The sequence below is a fragment of the Trachypithecus francoisi genome, unplaced genomic scaffold (genome assembly GCF_009764315.1).
Source record: "Trachypithecus francoisi isolate TF-2019V2 unplaced genomic scaffold, Tfra_2.0 Lachesis_group5, whole genome shotgun sequence".
Lineage (NCBI taxonomy): Eukaryota > Metazoa > Chordata > Mammalia > Primates > Cercopithecidae > Trachypithecus > Trachypithecus francoisi.
The window spans coordinates 135237300-135245941 of record NW_022681470.1 but is presented as its reverse complement, the minus strand read 5'-3'; positions in this window follow the sequence as shown (position 1 = coordinate 135245941).

The window sequence follows — 8642 nt, the reverse complement described above, 5'->3', positions numbered from 1 at the left end:
ATCACCTGAGGTCAGGAGTTTGAGACCAGCCTGGCCAACATGGCAAAACCCTGTGTCTACTAAAAATACAAAAATTAGCCAGGCGTGGTGGCATATGCCTGTAGTCCCAGCTACTCGGGAGGCTGAGGCAGGAGAATCGCTTGAACCCAGGAGGCAGAGGTTGCAGTGAGCCGAGATTGTGCCATTGTACTCCAGCCTGGGCAAAAAGAGTGAAGCTCCATCTCAAGACAAAAACAACAGAAACAAAAATGAACAAACAAGCAAACAAACAAAAAAACCACTGCAAGAAAGTAGCCCTGGTGGCAACTGAAGACACGGTCATGGATTAAATCATTTAGGGAGAGATTATAGAGTGGATAAAGAGCCCTGAGTAACTCATTTAAAAACTCAGGGAATGTTAATTTGTGCAAAGGCAATAGAAAAGAAATAAAAATAAAATAAAGGAATGGAGGTGTAGCTATTAGAGGAGACAGGACAAGAATGGCCAGAGAAATGGGGGGTGAGGGTGGGAAATGAATGGAGTATGGTATTATGGAGGTAAAGGAAAGAGATCACACTGAATTAAGACTGAAAAATATCCACAGGACAGAGCTGCAAGGAGGTTGCTTGTATTCTTTTTTTTGAGACGGTGTCTGGCTCTGTCACCCAGGGTGGAGTGCAGTGGTGCGATCTCAGCTCACTGCAAGCTCCGCCTCCCGGGTTCACACCATTCTCCTGCCTCAGCCTCCCGAGTAGCTGGGACTACAGGCGCCTGCCCTGATGCCGTGCTAATTTTTCTTTTTTCCAGTAGAGACGGGGTTTCACCGTGTTAGCCAGGATGGTCTCCATCTCCTGACCTCGTGATCCGCCTGCCTCGGCCTCCCAAAGTGCTGGGATTACAGGTGTGAGCCACCACGTCTGGCCTGTTGTTTGCATTCTTAGCAAGAACAATTACAGTAGTGAAGGTGGTGGTGGTGGCGACGATGATAGTGGTTGCTATATATAAAGTTTCGGTGCCACGAAAGAAATGGCACTCAAATATAAAATTTTCCTTTTAATTCTCAGCAAGGCAAGTTACTTCTATATAGAAGGGTGCGCCCCTACAGAGGGAACAATGGTGAGCGCACATTTACCCCAGGGAGGGGAAGGGGTTCTTATCTCTGAGGCACGTGGCTCCTGCTGCTGTGTCGTTCCCCTATTGGCTATGGTTAGACCGCACAGGCTAAACTAATTCCGACTGGCTAATTTAAAGAGAATGACAGGGTGAGAGGTTTGGCGGGAGTCAGGGCAGAGCAGGTAGCAGGTAATCGGAATGAGTTAGGGTGGAGCAGGTGATCAGAATGCGTTAGGGTGGAGTAGGTGATTAGAATGAGTCAGGGTGGGCCAGGTGCGGTGGCTCAAGCCTGTAATCCCAGCACTTTGGGAGGCCGAGACGGGCTGATCACGAGGTCAGGAGATGGAGACCATCCTGGCTAACACGGTGAAACCCCGTCTCTACTAAAAAATACAAAAAACTAGCCGGGCGTGGTGGCGGGCGCCTGTAGTCCCAGCTACTCGGGAGGCTGAGGCAGGAGAATGGCGTAAACCCGGGAGGCGGAGCTTGCAGTGAGCTGAGATCCAGCCACTGCACTCCAGCCTGGGCGACAGAGCGAGACTCCGTCTCAAAAAAAAAAAAAAAAAAAAAAAAAAGAATGAGTCAGGGTGGAGCAGGTGATCGAAAAAGGTTGCTTTACATGGAAGTTAAATTTAAAAGTAGAAGGCAAAGAATTGAACGTACTGACATATTAATTCTTTGAGAAGAAATTTAGCACTCATATCTAATATGGTTATGATGATGATGATAATAACGGTTGTGGTGGTGATGATGGTGATAAAACGGTTGCAGTGGTGACGGTGGTAATCATGGTAGTGGCAGTAGCGATGGAGGCAGGCAGATCACGAGATCAGGAGATCAAGAACATCCTGGCTAACATGGTGAAACCCTGTCTCTACTAAAAATACAAAAAATTAGCCAGGCGTGGTGGTGGGCACCTGTAATCCCAGCTACCCGGGAGGCTGAGGCAGGAGAATCACTTTAACCTGGGAGGCGGAGGTTGTGGTGAACTGATATTGTGCCATTGCACTCCAGCCTGGGCAACAAGAGCAAAACTCTATCTCAAAAAAATAAAAAGAATTCACCAAATTTTGAGGGGAGTGTAGGGTTCATAATGCACATGATTTTAGGGTGGGGTTTATCATGCACATGATTTGCTGGGGGGCAGGGTTTAGGATGCACTTGATTTCTTGGAGGCATAAGGGTTAAAATGCACATTTTTTTGTGGGGGTGCAGGGAGTGGGATGCATATGATTTTTGAGGCATAGAGGTTGGGATGCCCATGACTTTGGGGGTAGGGGTTGTAATGCATGTGATTTCTTACAGAGGGGTTACTCCTAGAAGAAGAGTACTGAAGAAGGAGGATAGGACAGAGGAAGGAGCTAAACAAGGAGGTGGTCTCAGCAAGAGTCCAGCCTCAGCCTAATCCCATGGGGAGCTCTGGACTGTGCACCATGGAGTTGATCCATCTTGAGGCAGGGCCCTTATACAAGGCCCTTATGTCAGTCATTGACTGTGGCTGCCCTGGGGGTGGGTGCAAGCCAAACCTCACAGGTAAATGAATGAATGCAATCGTGAAGGACAACTGGGTAGAGCACCAGGAGCATTGACTGCATTGCTCAAACCTTTCTCTGGGTCATGCTCACCCGCTGCCTCAAATGTTGCTACACAGAGTATGAATGTCACTTTCTCTTCATTTTAAAGTTTTCAAAATAATGATTCTCATTAGCCATGTTGCAACATCACATGATTAACGTGGGGGTGAGCAGCTTCCACATGATTCTTTTTTCAATTTCTGCTGTTATTTTTCATTGAAAAAATAAGAATTGCATATATTGATGGGGTACTATGTAACGTGTCGATATATACACATGTGGAATGATTTTACCAAGTGAATTAACACATTCGTTACTTCACATACTTACATATTTTGTTGTAGTGAGAACATTTAAATATATTATTTATAATTTTTTTTTTTTTTTTAGAGACAGGGTCTCACTCTGTCACCCTGGCTGGAGTGCAGTGATGTGATTATAGCTTACTGCAGCCTTGAACTCCTGAGATCAAGCAGTCCTCTTGCTCCAGCCTCCTGAGTAGCTGGGACTACAGGGGAACGCCACCATGCCTGGCTCATACATATAAATAGTTTGTAGAGATGAGGTCTTGCTATGTTGCCTAGGCTGGTCTCCAACTCCAGAGCTCAAGCTCTTCTCCCACCTCAGCTTCCCAGAGTGCTGGGGTTACAGGCATGAGCGACTGCGCCTGGCCAAAATGTATTTTTTAAAACAATTTTCAAATATACAATGAATTATTAACTATTGGCACCTTGCTGGGCAATAGCTCTTGAAAATTCATTCCTCCTGTTTAACTGGAACTTCATATTCTTTGGTGCATGTAATGCTTACTTCTTTTAAGGGAGGAGACCACCCCTCATATTTTCTTATGCCCAATTTCTGCCTCCAAAGAAAGAAGAAGTGAAAACAAAAGGCAGAAATGAAATCCACAGGCAGACAGCCCGGGCACCGCACCCTGGGCCTGGTAGTTAAAGATCGACCCCTGACCTAACTGGTTCTGTTATCTTATAGATTACCGACATTGTATAGAAATGCACTGTGAAAACATCTTGTTTTGTTCCAATCTAATTACCGGTGCATGCAGCCCCCAGTCACGTACCCCTTTCTTGCTCAATCAATCACGACCCTCTCACATGCACCCCCTTAGAGCTGTGAGCCCTTAAAAGGGACAGGAATTGGTTACTCAGGGAGCTTGATTCTTGAGACTGACTTGCCAATGCCCCCGGACGAATAAACCCCTTCCTTCTGTAACTCGGTGTCTGAGGAGTTTTGTCTGCATCTTGTCCTGCTACATTTCTTGGTTCCCTGACCGGGAAGAGAGGTGACTGGTGGATGGTATAGGCAGCGCCTTAGGTGGCTTAAGCCTGCCCTGTGGAACGTCCCTGCGGGGGGCTCTGACCAGCCCGAGTAACGCGGATCCTGAGAGCGCTGCCAGGTAGGCATTTGCCCCGTGGGACGCCTCGCCAGAGCAGTGTGTGGCAGGCTCCCGTGGAGGATCCACGCAGTGGCTGAACACCGGGAAGGAACGGGCACTTGGAGTCTGGACATCTAAAACTTGGTAAGACTAGTCTTTGAACTTGCCCACTCCGTTTGAGTGGAAGCATGGCTTGATCACCCACGGCGTGCCTTTATGGGCACTTTGGTTTTGGTTTTGATTTGGTCTGAATTGCTTGACAGGACCGGTCTTGGGAACTTGCCCACTCCATTTGAGTGGAAGCGTGGTCTGATCACCCACAGCATGCCTTTATCCGCACTTTGGTTTTGGTTTTGACTTGGTTTGAATTGCTTGACAGGATTGGTCTTGGGAACTTGCCTACTCCATTTGAGTGGAAGTGTGGCCTGATCACCCACGGTGTGCCTGTACCGACACTTTGGTTTTTGTTTTTGACTTGACTTGGATTGCTTGATACTTTGGTTTTGGTTTTGACCTGGCTTGGATTTCCAGATACTCTGATTTTGGTTTCTATTTTGGTTTGGTGTAAACTACAAAAGTGTGTGTGTGCCCTTTTTACCCATTGTTTTGTGGTGTGCGTGTGGTGTGAGCGTGGTTTTTTGTCTAGAGGAAACACGGGTGAGGCACAAAGTAAGCCCACCCCACTAGGAACTATGTTGAAAATTTTCAAAAAAAAGGATTTAAGGGAGACTATGGAGTACTATGACACCAGGAAAACTTAAAACTTTGTGTAAGATAGACTGGTCAGCATTAGAGGTAGGTTGGCCATTAGAATGAAGCCTGGACAGGTCCCTTGTTTTAAAAGTATGGCACAAGGTAACCTGTAAGCTAGGGAACCCAGACCAGCTTGTTTTAGATCCCCCGCCCCCAACATGTGGGGGTTGAGAGAACAGCAGCATAAGCAGCTGGTAGAGGCAAGGAAAGACCAGCAGAAAGAGAGAAAGGAAAGAGACAGGAAAAGAGGCAAAGAGAGAGAGAGAGGAAGAGATGGAGAGGAAGAGACAGACAAAGAGCAAAGTCAGAGAGAGAGAGACAAAGTCAAAGAGAGAAAGAAAGAGAGAGATATACAAGCAGTTAAAAAAAAAAGTGCACCCTATTCCTTTAAAAGCCATCATACCAATTCTAATTTGGACAAAACAAGGTCTTATTAATAGCAAAGGCTAATTAAAATCCCAAACTTACAAGGTTTTCAACAAAAGTGAAGTTTGCTAAAAGTTAACAGTGTAATATGTATTATAGTAATTCTATTCTGGTGACCTTAGACAGTCTAGGCCACAGACATTAAAAAAAAAAAAGTTTCGCTTTGGAAAAAAAAAAATGGTTATCATCTTCGGAAAAAAAAAGGGGGAAGAAAAAGGAGGGGGCGGAATGTATATAAAAAGAGTGTTATATGGTAAATTCTTGTCCTGAAATAAATTAACTGGTTGTTTAAAGAAAGAAATGTTTGTAATAAGTCAGAAAGTTAGGCATATAAAAAAAATTGCCTGTAAAAGTCATGAAAAGAAAAAAAAAAGGTTATAAAAAAAGTGTGTTAAAAAAAGAATTTATGCAAAAAATGTTGTATAATTTAAAAGTAACTAGGCCTCCTGAATGTAAAACTACTGAAAAAAAAAAAAATTTGTGTGCAAGGTGTATAAGAAAAGCAAAATACATCTTTGGTAAAAGGATTATAAGGAGGCATAAGAATGTACATTCTTACTTACATTAAAAAGTTAAAAATTACTGTTTTGAAGGTTTAAGCAAGGTTTAACATGTTAATTGTAAAGAACATTCTGTGTGTAAACATATTAGCTAAAGTTAAAGAAGTATCATCCAGTTTTTCTGTGAACTGGACATTAAAGTAAAAGCATAACAGGTTTTTCTTAAAGCACCAACCTGCTCTTCAGCAAAAATTATAAAAGGTTAAAAAGGGTCTATAAAATCTTACCTTATGGTCAAACATTAAAAATTAAATAAATATGTCTACAAGGTTTTATTAATATTAGGTTTAACATTAATAACACACTAATATAAAGATAAAATATAGCTTATCTGGTATAAAAATCATACAAGAAGCATTGTTAAATGTAAAATGGTGTTTGGCTTTCTTTGGTTTAAAAACTAATAAAAATAGGTGCTAAAGGAAATTTCTCAGTAAAAAGGCACTAAGGACTATAAAGTCCACAGCCAAGGTCCCCATATTTAGGACAAAAGGTCAATTTCTTAAAAGTTCTATACTTGGTTTATCTTCCACTTTCCTTTCTCACAAAAAAAAAAAAACAAAACAAAAAAAAACAAAGCAAAAACAAAGCCTTTTAGCACATGTACCACCCCTAGAATTTCCGGTAAACCAGCACCAGCCTGAAGATCACGTTCTCATGGAAAGGTGGAAAGAAGAAAAACTTGAACCAGCCTGGGAAGGACCCTACCTTGTGCTGCTAACCACTAAGACTGCTGTTCATACAGCAAAAAAAAAAAGGATGGACTCATCACATCCGAGTCAAGAAAGCGCCAACCCCTCCAAAGTCGTGAGCCATAGTCCCAGGGGAAAACTGTCATGCGCGTCCGTGTGAAGAGACCACCAAACAGGCTTTGTGTGAGCGATAAAGCTGTTTATTTCGCCTGGGTGCAGGCGGGCTGAGTCCGAAAAGAGAGTCAGCGAAGGGAGATAAGGGTGGGACAGTTTTATAGGATTTGGGTAGGTAAAGGAAAGTTACAGTCAAAGGGGGGTTGTTCTCTGGCGGGCAGGAGTGGGGGTCACAGGGTGCTCGGTGGGGGAGCTTTTTGAGCCAGGATGAGCCACGAAAGGGAATTTCACAAGGTAATGTCATCATTTAAGACAAGGACCGGCATTTTCACTTCTTTTGTGATGGAATGTCATCTGTTAAGGCGGGGCAGGGCATTTTCACTTATTTTGTGATTCTTCAGTTACTTCAGGCCATCTGGGCGTGTATGTGCAAGTCACAGGGGATGCGATGGCTTGGCTTGGACTCAGAGGCCTGACAAAAACCCTACCAAACTAAAGCTAAGAAAAATTTAACTCTTTTAATCTATTCTACTACTCTTTCTTTTTCCTCATTCTATTGCTGACCACCTACTTATTAACATAACCAAGTCAATTTCGCCTCAAACTATTGCATTTAATGCTTGCTTTGTTACACCCTGTGAGGACTTGCCAAGTCAAAGACAGCTTTCTACTTCAGAAAAGTACTTCTGTCCCTCCTGACTCTCCTCAGACTAGACATTAGTAAACTAGGACCATTTAATCCGGGGAGATTTTGATAAAGACCCCAGTGCCAACCAGGAGTGTTGCCCCCCGATGTACAGCTTTCATGCCATAGTTGGTCCAACATTCTGTGGACCACTAAAGAGCAAGAATGGACTGCTCCACCTGGTTTTTGTAATTTCCCTAAAACCATACATTGATTTTACTAGAGGATCCTAGAAGTTAAAGACTTAAACTTTAGCAATTAAGACAGGATTGCACACAGCCTGATCCAAGATGCAATTGCCTGGTTAAAATGGATCAAATATACCATCCGCACATTAAACAAAAGCAATTGTTACGCTTGGGCACATGGCAGGCCAGAGGCCCAGATTGTCCCCCTTCCACTAAGGTGGTCCTCCAGTTGACCAGGAGTAGCCTGCATGATAGCTCTTTTCCAGGATTCTACAGCCTTGAGTAATAAGTCATGCCAAGCTCTCTCTGCTACATCCCAAAGTCCCTGCGGGTCAGCCCCCGAGGGCCATCCAGCTTCTGTCTCCCAACACTAAGTTCACTTCGTGTCTCTCACGACAGGGAGGAAACGTAGCATTCCTTGGAGACCTGAAAGGATGCAGTGAGCTTAAGAATTTTCAAGAGCTTATCAATCAGTGAGCCCTTGTTCATCCCTGAGCGGATGTGTGGTGGTATTGGGGTGGACCTTTACTGGGCACTCTGCTGAATAACTAGAGTGGCACTTGTACTTTAGTCCAATTGGCTATCCCTTTCACCCTGGCATTTCATCAACCAGAAGGAAAAATAATAATAATAATAATAAGACATCATAAAGCGAGAGAAGTCCCTTATGGGTCTTTCAACTCTCGTGTCTATTTAGACACAATTGGAATCCCACGAGGAATACCAGATCAATTTAAAGCTTGAAATCAAATAGCTGCAGGATTTGAGTCAATATTTTAGTAGGTCACAGTTAATAAAAATGTAGATTAGATAAACTACATCTATTACAACCAATAGCAACGAGCTTTTCATGAGTTAAAAGAAAAACTCATGTTGGTCCCAGCCCTGGGGCTACCTGACCTGACAAAACTCTTTACACTCTATGTGTCAGAAAGAGAAAAAATGGCAGTTGGAGTTTTTTTTTTTTTTTTTTTTGAGACGGAGTCTCACTCTGTCACCCAGGCTGGAGTGCAGTGGCCGGATCTCAGCTCACTGCAAGCTCCGCCTCCCGGGTTTACGCCATTCTCCTGCCTCAGCCTCCCGAGTAGCTGGGACTACAGGCGCCCGCCACTTCGCCCGGCTAGTTTTTTGTATTTTTTAGTAGAGACGGGGTTTCACCATGTT